The sequence below is a fragment of the Euprymna scolopes genome, chromosome 20 (assembly GCF_053919585.1).
Source record: "Euprymna scolopes isolate OS-2025 chromosome 20, ASM5391958v1, whole genome shotgun sequence".
Lineage (NCBI taxonomy): Eukaryota > Metazoa > Mollusca > Cephalopoda > Sepiida > Sepiolidae > Euprymna > Euprymna scolopes.
In genome coordinates this window covers 52,066,097-52,084,670 of record NC_136501.1, presented here as the reverse complement: position 1 = coordinate 52,084,670, position 18,574 = coordinate 52,066,097, and positions in this window count along the sequence as shown.

The following is an 18,574-nucleotide window of genomic DNA, read 5'->3' as shown; positions in this document are numbered from 1 at the left end:
CTACATAATGTGACCAACTGTTGGTTACAAAATTGAAAGCATGATTTGATAACACAAATCCAGCATGGAAGCAAATTGACCGATTACCGATAATTGGTCTTTAATAATCAGACAATTAACAGATTATCCTACGACGATTTACCAGCAAATTTTGTTGTCAAAATGGTACTAATATTGATTTAATTATATTGTAAACGAAGGCAAGATAACTTTTTTACTTGCCAGTAAAAAATCATCAAAGAGACATGCGCCGTCTACGCCGTATTTTCAAATAACAGACATAGCGCGCTGCTAACATGTAGCCTTTTGCGACCGAGTTGAATTAAACACAGATAAAGGTAAGCATATAGAAAATTTCTTTTCTTTGGCTTACTATTGAATTAATTTTTATTTTAAATCACTGCCAAAGAAAATGATTACTTTATCTTTCAGGTTTCAAATTGATGTACGGTAAATTGTGACCAATAAAGCACTCCGCATCAGTCATGCTTCTGTTTCTCATGTTCAGATGCTTGCTACCATCACATTTATAGTTGGCCTTCGGGACAAGATCAAAGTGTAGCATCTGTTCCGGCAGATGCTGCACTTAAGATAATTTGTACCAGTCAATGGAGGGGAAACCCTCTATACTGGGACAATTATTATTTTTGGTAACCAGAGTGACCCCTTTTTGCCTACTTTTAGGGGAGCTGGTTTTTACCTCACATTAAAAACGGCCTTGTGCCTAATTTGCTCAGTGGGGGAGCAAATAAATACCATCTGTTCTTCAGATGTTGCACTTCTATTTCTTGTTCTCTTTCGGTGGAGGAGAAATCCTTCACGACTGAGACAATTTTTATTTTTGTACCTTTTCTCCACGTTAAAAAACGACCCTGGTGTCTAACTCTGTCCCGTGGGGAGGCATAGTAAATAGGTACCATCACATTTATAGTTTTATTTGTCTGGTTTAAATAATGCATATTTTATTGAGGTAAATTACAAATTAGATCTCCGACATAAATAAGTTAATTAAATATTGACAGCAATAATCAGTCATTACGGCAACCAGTTCCTGCTGGAAATATTTTGATGTCAGTCTCAAGAATTAGGATACATCCGTCTGCGAGTTATGTCAAGCCATCACATCCAGGATCGGCAAATCATCAAAAACTTTTACAAACATTTATATGCTGAAACCTCTTAGAAATGTTCGTTCGAAGATGCAAAATCTGCATTTAAGAAAAGGAAATGCGATGGGCATTCCAGGAACAAGTGGAAGTAATTACAAGCCTCCAGCAAACTACTATAAGATCAATATTAGCCAGGAAAAAAAAAGTTTGTGATATTATTGACAACAGATCACAAGAGATCTATTATCTGATAAGAGAAATGATTACTATTGATATTCAACCATATTCTGTAACATCTAACATTAGATTTAATAGGCTTACTGCAAAACTTTGTCCAAATTACAGTATTCTATCAAAAAAATACTTTGCTGAAAAAATAATTTCAGATATTTACAAAAGTAAAAACAAAAATTCAATCGTTTTCTGATGAAATTAGCAGCATTTTTTGACGACAGATATTTGGACTGCTCCTACAAAAAACGCCCTTTTCTGAGTTTACAGATTTTTGGCTTTCCAACGTCTTTCAACATTGTAGAGTTGTGCTTGGAGTTGTTTCATTCCCCGGCACACACGCAGATGCAGGAATAAATGAAGTATTACACAATGTTGTAGATGCGTAGAAAATCTTCAATAATTTTTTTCTTATTCTTGCGGGATTCAGGAGCAAATATGGTTGCTGGTGTCAGGCAATGTGGATTAGAGACACTATCATTCTTCGTACATACATTGCAACTCTCAATGAATGATTCATTATTTTCCCAACAAGCTGTAAAGAAAATCATTACAACTATCAGAAATACAGAAACATTTTATGTTTTTATCTTATTTGGACTGCTATCCTCATCTTCCATATTGTTTCAGCCAATTATTCCTCTGGCCTTTCTCAGGTAAACCGCAACGGGATAGGAATGTCGAATCCTCCAACAACATCCACAGCAATTGCTGCCTTCAATAGCTGTTGTCAGCTTTTAACCTGACGAAGGCCAGAGCAATAATTGTCCGAAACGTCATAAAAACAACAATTAGAAGATGAGGATAATAGTCCAAATAATTAAATAAAAAAATTATACAATCTACTCATCTCCAAAATAATCCCAAACTAATTCAATGATAACAATCAGTATGGACCCAACAATTGAAATTATAAGACCATAAAATCCAACCTTGATTGCCTTTCGGGGCCCATGGTGCAGTTGATAGAGATGCGGAATATCTACGATTCCAGATGAGCATTGTCCAGAGGTAGTGGTTTCGATCCCAGTCAGACGATTAGTTGACCAAACTGTGGTGAGATGACAGCAATTGCTGTGGATGTAGTTGGAGGATTTGACATTCCTATCCCGTCGCAGTTAACCTGACGAAGGCCAGAAGAATAATTCGCCGAAACGTTGTGAAAACAACAATTTGAAGATGAGGATAACAGTTCGAATAATTAAATAAAAAAATTATACAATTTACTCATCGCCATAATAATTCCAAATAAATTCAATAATAGAAACATTTTAATCGCTTTACTTCAGCAATTAGCAAATTAAGTGAAATACAGGATCAGCTTAATTTGGAAAAACATAAACCCATTCAAGATGTGACAACACGGTGGAATTCAACATATTATATGCTGAAAAAGAATTTAGAATGCCAAAAAACTTGTAATGTATGAAGATACAAATAAGATTCCTACCTTAACAACTTACTGATAATGAGTTTTCAAGAAATTGTGCATTGGAAGAAATCACCAAAGACACAAGTAACAGAACTTGAAAATGCCACAATTTTAGCTTTGAGGTTATTTTTGTCAAAAGCTGTATAATCTAATTCTGATATTTTTGAGTTTAGTGGAATCCTTCTTACTACTGTTAAGCAATTAAATGGATCAATGGAAACAAGGTTTTTATCCTATCTTAATGATAAAAAAAACAAACTTGTGTATATCTACTTTCCTTGATCCAAGATTCAAATTTAAAGTTAAAAAAATAACATGGAAAACACAATTAAGAATTGGATTCTACATCTTCTACCATCTGCTAATAATAATAAAACAGAATCGAAATACACTTCTTTAAGCTTGGTTAAGGGCCAAGAAGATCAATGGGAAAGTAATAGTGTATCTCTCTGAAGTCTGTTTGATGAAATAGTTTCGAATAAGCCCAAATAAGTAATAATAAACCTGGAGGCTACAACTGAAAGTAGAACAGAAATAAAAGAATCACAATCCATACTCAAAAGGAGTAAATCCCTTACTCATGAGTGCACAAACGAACTTGATCATTACATAGCTTTACAACTACTCGCAAGAGGTGATGATCCATTTCAATGGCGGAAAAGACACAGGAGACCTTAATACTGCTTAGTAAACTGGCTTCAAAATATTTAAGCGCACCACCTTCATCTGTGGTGAGTGAGAAGTTATTTAGTACAAGTGGTAATGTGCATGAACCTATGAGCAGCAGGCTGTCTCCTAAGACTAAGAAAACTCTAATGTTTCTACATTATAACAAGAGTATACAACTTTAAATACTGAGGAGACTATGAGAGCAGAGGAGGGAGGAAGCTAGAATAGAAGAGGAAGTAGAGCAGCAACAGGTGCAGAGCAGACGTAACTACCGCAGCATGTTTCAGGGAAAGCAGAACTTCAGCTTATAGTTATTCATTTAAGAATTTGAATTTGTACTTTGTAGTTTGTTTGTAATTTCTTTCTTTTCTTATCTAGATTACTTTAAGAATTGGAAATTGTACTTTGTATATTATAATTTCATTTGGTAAAGCAAAAAGAGGCAAAAAGCCATAATAGCCAGCCACTGAACATGTCAAGTTAAATTGGCAGTTACTGAATTAATGTGTCAAAGCTTTCTGATGAGTAGGACTGTGACAACAGCATATTCTTTTCATTCATCCGTTAATAATATCTTATATGTTTTTTATATAGACGAATGTAATTCTCGGTTGATTAAGTATGTCTAACTGTGTCGGATATATATACTCGAGAGTCCAAAGAATGAAAAGAATATTCTGTTGTCACAGTCCTATGACGAGTCCCTTGGTATTTATGAAATGGTTTAAATTTAATAGGAAAGAGAAAAGTAATTAATCGAATAATTAATCGATTAATCGACTGATGACTAATTAATTTGCAAAGTGGCTGATGGAACCGATTACTGATTACCTGTTGATTAACCAATGCACTTCTGTCAAAAACAACAAGACAAATGCCGTCTGGATGAGATAACTTTCAAAAACGTTGCGGTGTTTCATTTGTACATGTTTCAGCTTTGGCGGTGGTATGCGCTCAGACGCATGTCATTTGAGCTTTAGATAGTCACTAGGACATAAAATGACATTCAAGCACATCGATTTATTCCGTCATAATCGGATTTTGACTGTCTCACACACACACGCACGCACACACACACACACACACACACACACACACACACACACACACACTGTCATACACAAACGATAAATCAAACAAAACTTCCTCTCATATCTACATCCGGATAGAAGTTCGACATTTTACTCAAATGTGTATCTATTGCTATGGAAAGGCAGGATGGGTAAATCCTATCGCCAGGCATAACGCTTAGCTTTTAGATTCCTGTTTATAAAGACATTTATGGATTTATATAATCTTCCACTTAATTCTAAGTCTAGTGCTGTCTTCAAAATATGCGCGTTAAAAGAGTTTGGGAATTGATGTTCTACAAACATCAATAAGCATCAGATGGATGGCGTGCGCACGCACACAAATCTCTCTCACTCTCTCTTTATACATATATATATATATATATATATATATATATATATATATATATATATATATATATACTAGCAATCGGTGCCCGGCGTTGCCCAGGTGTTTTGAGGTTAATGCTGAGAAAAAAAAAAAAACGTCAATTTTTTAAAACTTTGACCCCTATTATGACCTCTTAACATTTATTGTTTAGGGATCAAGTAAAGTTAATAAGTTAGATCCATGTCCAAGGAATCTATATCTAAAATATCAAGTGTTTACTGTTTAGACCCAGAATTGTAGGAGGAGTTTGGTAGAGTTCTCAAAGGTCAAATCGTTGAATATTGACCACTTAATCGCCAAATTTCTGTCGAAAACCTATCACATCGATTTTCCCAAATCGCGAATTTGGCCCTTTTTTAAAGCAGTTTGGCCTTCAAAATTTCTGTTTGGCCTTTTACTTCACCGATGAAATCTGGAGACGCAACGGGAATTTTCGGCAAAAAAATGTTGTTACCATGCACATCTATGTAATGAAATACAATTTGTGGCAAAATTTCAGGAAAAACTAATGGATGGTTATCTCGCAATAGTCCGGACAATTCGCTAAATTATCTCGTCAAAACCATAAATCTCGAATTTTTGTGCATTTTTTTTTTGGGGGGGGCTAATTTGGCATAATAGTGTCCATTTAATAGTATTTTCTTGTAAAAATAAAAAAATAAGGAAAATTACCAAAAAAAACAAACAAGAACAACAAAAGTGTGCCGTATTTTTAAAAGTTTTATTGCGTTGTTTTTATTTGCTTTTTTTATTTCATCGGTGAAGAAAATGGCCAAACAGAAATTTTGAAGGCCAAACTGCTTAAAAAAAAGGCCAAATTCGCGAAATTTGGCCTTCAAAATTTCTGTTTGGCCATTTTCTTTACCGATGAAATAAAAAAAGCAAATAAAAATAACGCATTAAAACTTTTAAAAATACGGCACACTTTTGTTGTTCTTGTTTGTTTTTTTGGTAATTTTCCTTATTTTTTTATTTTTTCAAGATAATACTATTAAATGGACACTATTATGCTAAATTAGCCCCCCCCCAAAAAAAAATGCAAAAAAAAACGAGTGAACGCGCGTATTTTTTTTTTTTAGTTTAGTTTCATAATGGCGGCCGTGGTGTCGGAGGTTCGATTGTTAGATTGTAAGTTAGTTTCGTATTTTTTTAAGTTGTAAATCGCAAGTTAGAAAAAAATTAAACCCTTCCAAGATGGACAATAAATAAGACCAAAATATTTTATGGTAAAGTTAAGAGCGTAAGAACTATACTTTTTTAGGAGATGTGATTATTGGATTAACCAATCAGAAATCGTCTGTGGCACACACATCTCTGTTTTTATAGATATATAGATAGATATATATATATATATATATATAAATAAAAATTACAATTAAATTTACCAAAATGATCCAAGATGGTAAAACTAAAGTATATTATGAATATTAAAAAATTAATATTTATAAAATTATCTCAACCAGATGTAAAAGCTCGATAAAACCAAATAGGAGATAGAGCTTATAATACGAGCAAACAGTTAATAAAACATGTTAAAAACATTTTGAAAAAGAGGTAAAAACATATTTAATCTGAAAAGGAAACACTTGATAAGTGGATAGTCCTTAATCCGCAGAGTTTCAAAGAAATACTTTCCTTCTCATCAGTGGGTAGGATTTAGCAAAATGCGGGATCGGATTTTGCATACAAAAGTATTTGATGAAACAACAAGTAAGTCAAAGATCTTACTTGATAACAAAAAATGAGTGAAGCAGAGGGAATATGGTGAAAAAAAAAGGTGATTATACGTGAATGGATAGTCTGGTGAAAGGTAAATAATCCAATGACGGTAAAATCCAAAAATATAACTTCAAGAAAGTTAATTGAATTTCCATTTGCACAAGTAAAATCCAAGGAAATCCCGTAATTGGAAGATGGTCCAAAATAATCCAAAGGCTGAAATCCATGGATTAATTCACAAATATGTACAAGGAAAAAAAGGGGAAAATCCCAATAATATTAATAAAAGAAAAATAAGATATGCTTTTCACACTGCTGCCAAGACATAAATATAAATAAGAAAGATCAGGGAAGAAGAAGAAGAGGAAAAAAAATTAAATCATTTTTTTTGTTATCAAGTAAGATCTTTGACCTACTTGTTGTTTCATCAAATACTTTTGTATGCAAAATCCGATCCCGCATTTTGCTAATTCTTACCCTCTGATGAGAAGGAAAGTACTTCTTTGAAACTCCACGGATTAAGGACTATCCACTTATCAAGTGTTTCTTTTTTTAGATTAAATGTGTTTTTAACTCTTTTTCAAAGCGTTTTTTAACATGTTTTATTAACTGTTTGCCCGTATATATATATATATATATATATATATATATATATATATATATATATATATATATATATATATATATATATATATATATATATGTAATGGTTTGAAGCGTTGACTGTCATACGGGCGGTCGGGTTTTGGTCCTGGCTTGAGATAGTTGCCTGTGATACAGCAAAACATGTATGTGGATGACTATAATGCTACGTATCTTGAGTTGAGCATATTGAGAAGTGATATACGATATACCATTAGCGTATTAAGTGATGCTCTTTGTGTATACAAATTGAGCTTAGGTATTCGGATAATGTCAAAACATCGTTAATTCACTACCCGCCAAGCAGCTGCCGTTTAGTGTAATGGTTCAAAGCGTTGACTGTCATACAGGCGGTCGGGTTTCGATCCTGGCTTGAGGTTGTTGCCTGTCTAGCCGCACTGATGAACTGTGATACAGCGAAACAGTAGTGTACGCTGATGACTATATATATATATATATATATATATATATATATATATATATATACTTTTTATTTGTTTTTACATAAGCATTGATATGTCGTAACACATTCATGAGTAGACATACATACTCATGAATGTGTAGCGACATATGCTTATGCAAAACAAGTAAAAAGTATATCTTGCCCTACTTCGGTATTGAGCACTCTTGCATTAACCTCGTTAAAACTTCATTGGTTGCTTTACCTCTGGAAAATATTAACCTGGAATTATACACACACACACACACACACACACACACAAATAGATATATACCGTTGTTTTTTCAACCAGACCTATGTTGTTGTCCATTTGCAAAGATGTTCTACCCCCCACCACCACCATAATAATTCTGTTATTTATTTAAATGTAGTTGCAGTATGTTGGGCGAACATAGCAAAGATTGGATTTCTGTTTGAAACAACATGTACCATCAAAGATTCGTTATGCAAATTTTTCACCCTCGGATGTTCTGAATAATAGGTATGGTTCTTTGATTTGCGACCACCTTATAAATAACCTTGCGTGTGCCACGAATTTCAGTGCTGACATGTTTACGATCTTGAGTAAGTCACACTCGCCCTTTCATTTAAAAATTCTAGAGACTATTTTTATTAAGTCTTTGAGACCTTCTCTTTGCAAGCAAAAAGAAAATCTTTTAGGATTTAATTTAGTTTAGTAATTTTTCTGTTCGCTTTTTTTTCCTTCTCCCCCCCCCCCGCCATATTCATGACTTTTTTTGAAATCGTATTTTCCTCGATTTAGCTCTGAGGAACGAAACCTGGTTAGCTAACCTTTATTTTCATTTTTTATTTTTTAAATCATCATGTTGTATTTAGCCATTATTAAATTCGGACCCCCCCCCAAATTTTTCAAATATATATACTTATATATATAATGTTTTATTTTTAAAGCATCATATATATATATATATATATATATATATATATATATATATATATATATATATATATATATATATATATAATGTTTTAAAAATAAATATCAACACTTATGTTTCTTCACCTACAGACATCATATTGATGCACCGAACTCAAATTTCCCGATCGGCAGTAATTATCACTTCTTACACTGATTACAAAGGATGTTCAATTTCAATTCTCAAACTAATTGGCGAGCGATTTATAAAATTGGTCAGATGTGATTGTATATTCTTTTCATATTACTATTTTCGTTTTTTTTTTAATGCAATTTTAAAGTAAATAATAAACTAGTTTCAGTCTTTAAAGTCCACGAAACAACGAAATGTTTATTTACTTTTAACGCACAGACAACACACAATTTTTATTTTTCAATTATTTCGTGTTTTTCTTTAATTAAATTTCAGTTTCAGGAGAAATCGTGTTCCTTATTCATCTCTTTTTCAATGCATTTAAAAAGAAAAGTTTTCTAATGTTTTTAGTAAAAAGTTCTTATTGATTATCGACATTCTGATTGTACGAGAGATCTTGCTTGCTAATACCTCGTGTATGACGTAATTATCCAGTGATCAGGCCTATTTATCCGCTTCCTTACTTCCTTATTTTGAGATTTTATCAGCGACTCATTCTATCGTCGTCTTAGATAATAACATGGTTAAAAGTTAAATGAGTTCTTATCGATCTATTGATATGTCTGCATATTTATCTATCTATCTATCCAGTGATATTGTGAAAATAGTTTAGATTGTGAGTTATTTATTGTTTAGCTGAAGAGATTTACATAAATTAGCTAAGTTAAATAAACAAAATGACCTTCAACAATTGCATACATGACAGGTCAGACGTTAGGAAACGTGTGCTTCTGATGATGGCGTAACGGAACAGACAGGTCAATAGGTCAAGAAGATTAGATTGAAGAGTTTGAGTTTGGTTACGAAAGTGAACAGACATGCTTCAAAGCCAGAAAATTACCCAAATCTATACTAACGAATCCGCCATCCATAATCTAATGTCTGCATATGTGCATATATGTTTCAGTTCCATCATATGACAAGCAGAGCTTCGTTAGGCTATAACGAACCTGAATATTACATCTAAAGTAAAAGTATTATATATATATATATATATATATATATATATATATATATATATATATATATAAGTGGAATTCTTGGTTCATTCGTTATCAATAAAACCATATTTCTACATTAAATTTAATTGAAATTTTCAGGGAGCCTTTTCTTAGACTCAAGGAATGTTTTTATGTTATTAAATTATATCAGTATACCAAATTATAAAAATATTAAATAAAATAAAAATATTTTTCGTAAGTCGTTTCTGCGGGACTATTCGATTTTTACTTCCGGTAGTTATTTAAATGTATCCACCATGATTTGACGACTCTAATCGATAACTGAAAATAAAACATCCTCTATTTTTTAAATTTAAATTCATTTCCCAATTTTTTAAATCTAAAAAAAATTGTTCGCCAGAAGATGCGTTTTGAGTTGAAACATAAACGTCAAAGTGTAGTATTGGGAATACCAGCTTAATTGCTATATAGGTAGTTTTAGAAATAGAAAGTTATGTAAGCATATTTCGTTTCCCATCAGCGATTTAGCTGGGTCAGAAAAGGTTGGGTTTGACAAATGTCAGACCAAGTCACCTTTGACGACCTAGATAGAATGTACCGGAAATTAAGCGGTGACACGGGATTGTGGCCGTAGGCTTCGGGTTGACGACCACATGGGCTGAGAGTGGTTTTAGACAGCAGATGAAGCGAAGGGGAATTTGGGTTCCTCCTCGACAACCAGGGTTCGAAATATTAGGTTTGCCTTGAATAAAAGATTGAAGCTTCAGTCCATCTTGTTGTCCATAAATGAATCAGTCTGCAGTGATCACTCCCAAACAAGATGGAGACCAGCGTCCAAGAAGATATTATCCGCTGGTCAAGGCAACCAAGTATGTACGCATTATACATGGCACATACACGTCTCGAAGACTTCCAAGGCAAAAGAACTGTGTAAGAATAAGAACACGCACACACACATATAACATTGAACTGCATGTAACGTACGTAAGAGCACACACACACACACACACGCGCATATGTAAGAACAGTGATAAGCACACAGACTCTTAGTAGTAGTAAATGTAAAAGTGACAAGAAACAGTAAAAAGAAAACGAAGTAAAGTAAACGATTAAATAAATAAATAATAAATAAACATGCAAACGCTATTTTTAACAAAAGAACCTTAACAAAACCACCTTTGTCGTAAAAACAAAATTGGCAGCACACGTTTTTTTTTGTTTTTTTAAACAGTTGTTTCTATATAAGAAAATATTAACTTTTTTATTACTAAAACTATAAATTGTTAGGTGAGAGTACAGTTTTTTTTTCGAAGAAAATTTACGGTATATATGCAATTTGGTAACATACTGAAATATCTTTTTTATTTTTATGTATTTTTTCAGCCATTCTTACCATCAAGAGGGTAGGGTGTTTTTTAACTATTCTGTGCTTTCAACTAACAATTTATTATAAAAAAAACAACAATTTATTATTTACAATTTATTATTACAAAAAAGATATCGTGAAATTATATAAAAAAATATATTGTGAAAGTTGAATTTAACTTGAAAAAAAATCAATGCGATTAAGGTCAGATTAAGATTCGATTGTTTTGTTTTTGCTTTTTTTTATCGTAAGAAAATTTTTTTTTTAACAAAATTGAAAGTACACTTTTTCTTTTTTTTTACAGAAGTTTTTATGGTACTCTTGCATAGTTTGACCTGGATTCTCGGCATTTCATGTCAAGCGTGGATCGGGCTCAACCGGAAATCATCGGTTTAAGCCGAGCGTTGTTCAAATGTTGAAACGCTAAATTTTAAAAATACAAAAATCATTACAAATAAATGAATAATTTTTTATGTAATGTTTTTTCTTGTATTTTTCTGTGATGTAAAGGTGTTAGCGTAAGTGATGATAAGGAGGGTTGATTATTTATTTAATTCAGTTTTAATTTAATGTTAGTTCAGTGAATAAAAATCCTTAAAAACGCTTGTTCTTTCACCTAACAATTTACGGTTAAAAAAAGTAAAATATTCATCTTTTCTTGAAGATGAAAAGGAAAAAAATGTGTGATACATAATTAAAAAGAATAAAAAATTAACAGTTTCAGTCACTATAAAGTATTTTTCTATCATTTTTGATTATTAATATTTGTTTTTTTTTCTTTTTGTTTGTTTGTTGTTGTTTTTTGTCTTTGTTTTTTGAAAATTAGTTTGCGTTTGTTACAATGCTCGGCTTAAACCGATGATTGACGGGAATTCCCGAGAATCCGGGTCAAATTATCCAACTGTACCAAAAATTAAATAAATAAAATAAAAAGTCGAGTTAGCGTTTCAACATTTGAACAACGCTCGTCTGACACCGATGATTGCCGGTCTCGCCCGATCCATGCTTGCCGGGAATTCACGAGAATTTGGGCCAAATTATGCAAGAATACCGTTCTTATATGCGAAAATATGAATGCTCTTTCTTTATTAAAGAAATTGTTAGGTGAAATACAGAAAAGTTTTCGGCAGATTTGACGTTTACTTGTACAAATATCCTCAAACCAGGTAATCACTAAAAGGGACTCTTAAAAGTCAACCTCGGTATCGAGCAGAAGGTGTTTTTACATGTTTCACAAATTTTAAATGGGTAAAATATAATCACATGTGATCATGTGATTAAAATATAATTTAAATTAACCATGATGTTTAACAAATTTAAAAATTAATGCAAGATGAAGTATTACAATGATTAAATATCATTTTATAATTTAACATTAAAAACATTGAACAATAAAATTAAAATTTTGGGTACTTATATATATTTTGTTATTGTGCTGAAATAATAAGGTTATTATTTTGAAAGCCATTCTTAACATGGGGAGAATGTTTTGTAACTATTCTGTGCTTACACCTTACAATAACAAAACAAAAGAAGATATCTTGAAACTTTAATTTAACATGAAAAAAACTATTTAAAAATAGCGTGGTATCAAACACGTATAAGCACCAAATTTTGGTTTAATTTTACAGTAGATATTGTTCTCGGACGTATACGAGGGCAGATGCTACCGTGCTATTTTTATAGTTTTTTTTTTTTTTCAGTTTAAATTCAAGTCTCACGATATCTTTTTCTTTTCTTTTTTTAAATTGTAAGGTGGAAGCACAGAATAGTTATAAAACACCCCCAGAGCTCCTCATTAACAATGGTTTTCAAAATAATAACGTTAGTATTTCAGCAAATTACTGTTAAATAACCACCGAATATATGGCAGCCTATGTCACGGTAACATATATTGAGTGAGTTCCTAACAGTATTTTGTATAGTTTGTTAGTTTTAACTAATGTTCCCAAACTTAACGTGTTTAAGACAGTCTGCCGCCATTTCTATTTTTCAAATATACTGATAATCATTGCATGTTTTCGAACCGATTAAACATTTTACATTAAATAAAAACACTAAAATCTTATCCAGTTAGGTAGAAAGTAACTTATCTTACCTTTGATAACATTTATTTGTTATATATTTACTTTTCGACAACTTTTTCCTATCTGTGTTTAGTAATACAAACCTTTTTTATTTAATGTAACGTTTAGTCGGCTCGAAAAACAGTGTTTATCGGTATACAAATGGTGGCGGACACTGTTGATTACGTTAAGTTTGGGAAAGTGAGTTAAAACTAAAAAACTATACAAAATACTGTCAGGATCCCCCCCCCCCGAATATGTCAGCTTATGTTACGGTAACATATATTCGGTGGGTTTCTGACACTGTTTTGTATAGTTTTTTAACTTATTTTCCAAAACTTAACATATTCAACAGTTGTCACTTTAAAATACATCGATAAACACTGTGTTTTTTGAGCAGATTAAACATTTTACATTAAATAAAAACACTAAAAAATCATCCAATTAGGCAGAAACGTAACTTACCTTCCATTTGCTTTCATTTATTTCAATTATTTGTTTTTGTACAACTTTATCGAATCTGTGTATTGTACGCTCCCCTCACCCAAATACTAATTAAAAACTCAAATTTTTTAATACAAAAAAATAAAAAACAACAAAAAAAATCATAAACTCGATTTAGCGTTTCAACATTTTAGCAACGTTCGGTTTAATCCGGTGATTGTTGGTCGAGTCCAAGCCATGCTGGACGGAAACTCCCGACGATCCGGTTCCAATTCTACAAGAGTACCATTTTTTTTTTTTTTTTTTTTTTTTTTTTTTACATTTTCGCCTTTTTTTTCACATTTTGGAGTGGATTGCTATACTAAGATTATAAGAAACATGCCTTTTCTCTGTTCATTAGACTTTTCCATTACACCAAATTGAACCACAGCAACACGTGGCAGGGTACAGCTAGTATACATACATGCACACACACACACACACACACACACACATATATAACGGTTGCCCTTTTGTGTATATATATGCGTCTCTTGATATATACATATTTGTAAATGTAGTCGTCTAGAAATGTTCATTGCGCGTTCGGGTGTTTCTTTATGTGTGTCTATGTTTAGACATTCAGCAACAGTTCAACAATGGGACAATTAACGTAATACGAAGAGTTCCCAACGATTGATGAATACCCATTTCTGTGGTTTACAAACGAGACACATACCTCTTTATATTTAGACGTTTGCTTCGTCTCCTTTTTTTATGGTTCTGACATGTTGCTACGCTTCGGGTTTCTTCCTACATAATGCAATTATGTATAAACATTTATTTAATGGCCTGAAGTTTGTCACGGTTACATCTTGCTAAAATTACATCCCCTGGCTCCCGGACGTGGAGATAATCTCTTTTGATCCTGTCGCTAGCAAGGCTCCACTCTCGACTCTGCTATCTCTACTAAAATCTACGTGTGATCTAAACTCTTTATCTATCTCAAAACGTCATCACCCGCGTAACCAAAGAATCAAAATCACCGGATGCAAATTGTCTGTATTTTGTTTAGACAAATGGCCGCCGCCAGCGAGAAATTTTGTTTATGTAAAAATTAAGTGCCAGCTAAAATTCCGAACTGACATATTTTTTTTTGTAACATTCACTTCTATTAAAACATTTTCTCTGATTTTTTCCTCTACATAACATAAAAAAAAAGAATAATAATAATAATAATAATAATAATAATAATAATAATAATAATATTATTATTATTATTATTATTATTATTATTATTAATAATAATAATAATAATAATAATAATAATAATAATAATAATTCTGATTTCGTTTATCAACGTCTCTCTGGAAAGGGATGGGATTCATTTCCAGACGATTTCCCTTAACCTCGCCTTCAAACCAGGAGCTTCAAAGATCAAGGGATTTCCTAAGGATGTTGGTGGTACCTATAATTGCAGAGGTCTGCAGGCCGCCTAAAACATCGGGGATTTGTAGTTTTTTCAATTGTCCTTCCAGACGACTTGATACTACTCCTAGTGTACCAACTACGACCGGGATTATTTGTGTTTTAACCCCGTGTATACACCTTATCTCCAAGGCTAATGGAGCATAATTGCTCCACTTCTCATTCTATTTCTCTCTCACATTCCTGTCCCAGAGTACTGAAAAGTCTACAATCTGCCAGTTTTTTTTGTTTTTTTTTTAGACCTTGTCAAAGATGACCAAATCCGGACGATTATGTTCCAATTGCTTATTCGTTATGACACTTTCTTCTTCTTCTTCTTCTTCTTCTTCTTCTTTTTTTTTTTCTTCTTCTTCTTCTTCTTCTTCTTCTTCTTCTTCTTCTTCTTCTTCTTCTTCTTCTTCTACAACAACAACAACAACAACAACAACAACAACAACAACAGCAACAACAACAACAACAGCAGCATCAGCAACAACAACAACAACAACAACAACTACTACTACTACTACTACTACTACTACTACTACTACTACTACTACTACTAATAATAATAATAATAATCGATCAGGATTATCTCGCGTTGCTCTGGCACGTTAATATAATATTACAAAAGCACATTTCCGGTCCTGGATATGACCTTAAACTATATCCGATGGCGAGGCCCCAGCTTGCAGGCCTTAGGGAGTGTGGAGCCACCCTTTAATTGCCATTGCTCTCAGGTCCACCCTGACCCGGAGTGGTAGTACCTGTTAGGGTCCCAACTATGGGTTAAATAGAATACGACTTAAAAACAAATACACTATATTAAAAAATCGTTCTTCAAAATCACCAGATTCGGCATTAAATAACATGAAAAGGGTTGATATGCCGAAAAACAAAACAACCAACCCAAAAGCACATTTCCAAGTCAGGGTTTTAGAAACAGCATTAGTTTAGATGTCATTGTCTTTGCAGTCCGTTTATCCTGAATGATTTTTTTATTACTTTTCACTACTAATAGAAAGATAACAAATTTCAATTATCACCTGTCACGAACACAATTGACTTTGTGTGATGACCTTTGTGTCGACACGGATTTTCAGATAAATAAAACAATGGAATTTATTTAGTTAATGAGTTAGTTTTATAGCGTCTAATTTTAAAGTTAGTGAATTAGTTTTATATCCGTCTTTTATAGGCATAATAGCGTTGCCCGGTCGAAAAATACGCATAAATATTATACAAGGTGACTCCAATAAAAAAACGGGCCCCAACTCTAATTAGGCCCCGTGTCTTAGTGTTTTGTCCGAATGAAATGAAACTTTGGTCATACCTAGTCTATTATATTCAAAACATCACATCTAAACACTAGGGTCTTTGGCTTTTGTTTCTCCGTTCTACAACATATGTTCTAGATGACCGCCACTTCGCTTTTGTTTTGTTTTTTTTTTTGGGGGGGGTCATACTATTCGCATGCACAGATCTCAGTTTCTGTATGAATTAAAATTCATACAGAAACTGAGATCTGTGCATGCGAATAGTATGCTTTTTGCTAAATATATCACTTCTTGTAAGTAAAAAAAAAACCCCAAAAAACTTGAGCTGAGATCGAAACCAAAACCTAAAGACAATGAATAAACAACGATAACAATTAAGCCAGCTTGACACGATTTTTACAAAATGTTTTCAAACCTTCTTATTCTTAACATATGAATCTGTCATGTAAACCATTCAGACATAGGCATTCATGGAACAGTTAGCAAACAAAGAAAAATCCTGTGGTCTCCCACGAACTTATTTTCCAATTATGACCCGTTAGCAGCTCTTTTTTAAGATGAAAACCAATGAAAAGTTTTCCTCATGCCTGAATACTCTATATACATTATTTAAAAAAATCGTTGAATATATAGGTTGAGAAGTCTCCTCACACACACATTCTCACTTTTATAAATATGTAGAAGTGAACCTAAGTGACCTCAGGCCACATACTACTACCATGAAGAAAAGACATTGCTTCTTTAATCCTCTCTTTCTCTAAAAGAACTCAACTAACCAAGATACCCACAAATCTAATCCCTTTTCTCTTCTGCTGTTGCTGCTCGCTCACCCCCATACTCTCTCTCTTCCTTTCTCTCTCTCTTTCTCTCTCTCTCTCTCTTTGACCGATGATTGACCTAAAAAGGATTGGACAGTCAATCTCCAGGCTTCGACGTTGTCACACGTGTCCTGTGAAGAGCAGACACAGAATTCTAAAAGTATGTAAAAACTAAGAAAATAAAATATTCCCCTCAAGCTAATATTTGTATCCACTTTGTCAGTTATAACAACCAATAAACAAATATTACATATATATATTTCAATTCATCTAAGTAAAAACATAAAGTATGTTTTAAATAATATTTTTGATATTATGGAAATATAAGACTACGTACGTATGCGCACACTAACTCTCTTATACATACACATGCACATGAACACACACACATACACACACACACACACACACACACACACATATATATATATATATATATATATATACATAATGATAGGATACGAAACACTCGCACACACACACAAGCTCTTATATATATATATATATATATATATATATATATATATATATAAGTGAATATGTCTGTGTGTCTGTGTGTCTGTGTACATTTCCCTATGCAATAACTCTGTCAATTTTTAGTCTACAGACTCGAAATTTGATATACAGGGTATTGAGATTTGGAAAAATCGATGTAATCGATTTTCGGCCAGAAATTTGGCTGTTAAAGGATCAAAGTTCAACGATTTGGCCTTTAAGAACTCTACCAAACTCCTCCGACAATTTTGGGTCTAAACACTTGAAATTTTAGATATAGGTTCCTTGGATATGGATCTAACTTAATAACTTGATTTGAGCCCAAAACAATAAATGTTAAGGGGTAATAATAGGGGTCAAAGTAAAAAAATTTGACCTCTGCGGTCTCTGCCAAATTACTCAGACAGTTTCTGGTCTAAACATTGAAATTTTACATAAATGGTATTCAGAGATAGGGCAAGCTTTTAATGGGTTTGGGTCGAAAATTTGAATTATTAATATATTAATGTATGTATGTATGTTTGCATATGTGCCTAAAACTTTCGACAGAGGCGACGGATTTTCATAAGATCAGTATCGTTTGAAGTTCGACCCTTCAGACGAAAAATACCGAATAATTGGCGTAAATCATTAATTTCTTCACCCTAAACTGGGCACTTTTCTACAGGGAGAGGTCGCTTTTTCTCGCCGATATTTTCGAAAGTCATCCCCTCTTTTCGATTGTCTAGCCTTAATTAAAACCTACGTCACTCCTGGTTTGACGGTGGTTGTAACAGCACAGACGTCACGTTTTTCCCCCCGTTCTTTTTCTCCTTCGCGGTACGGGTTCGAGCCTGCCTTTCGACTACCACTTTTTTTCTTCTTTTGCTCAACATACACCTCCTAACACCCGGGCAACACTGGGCTG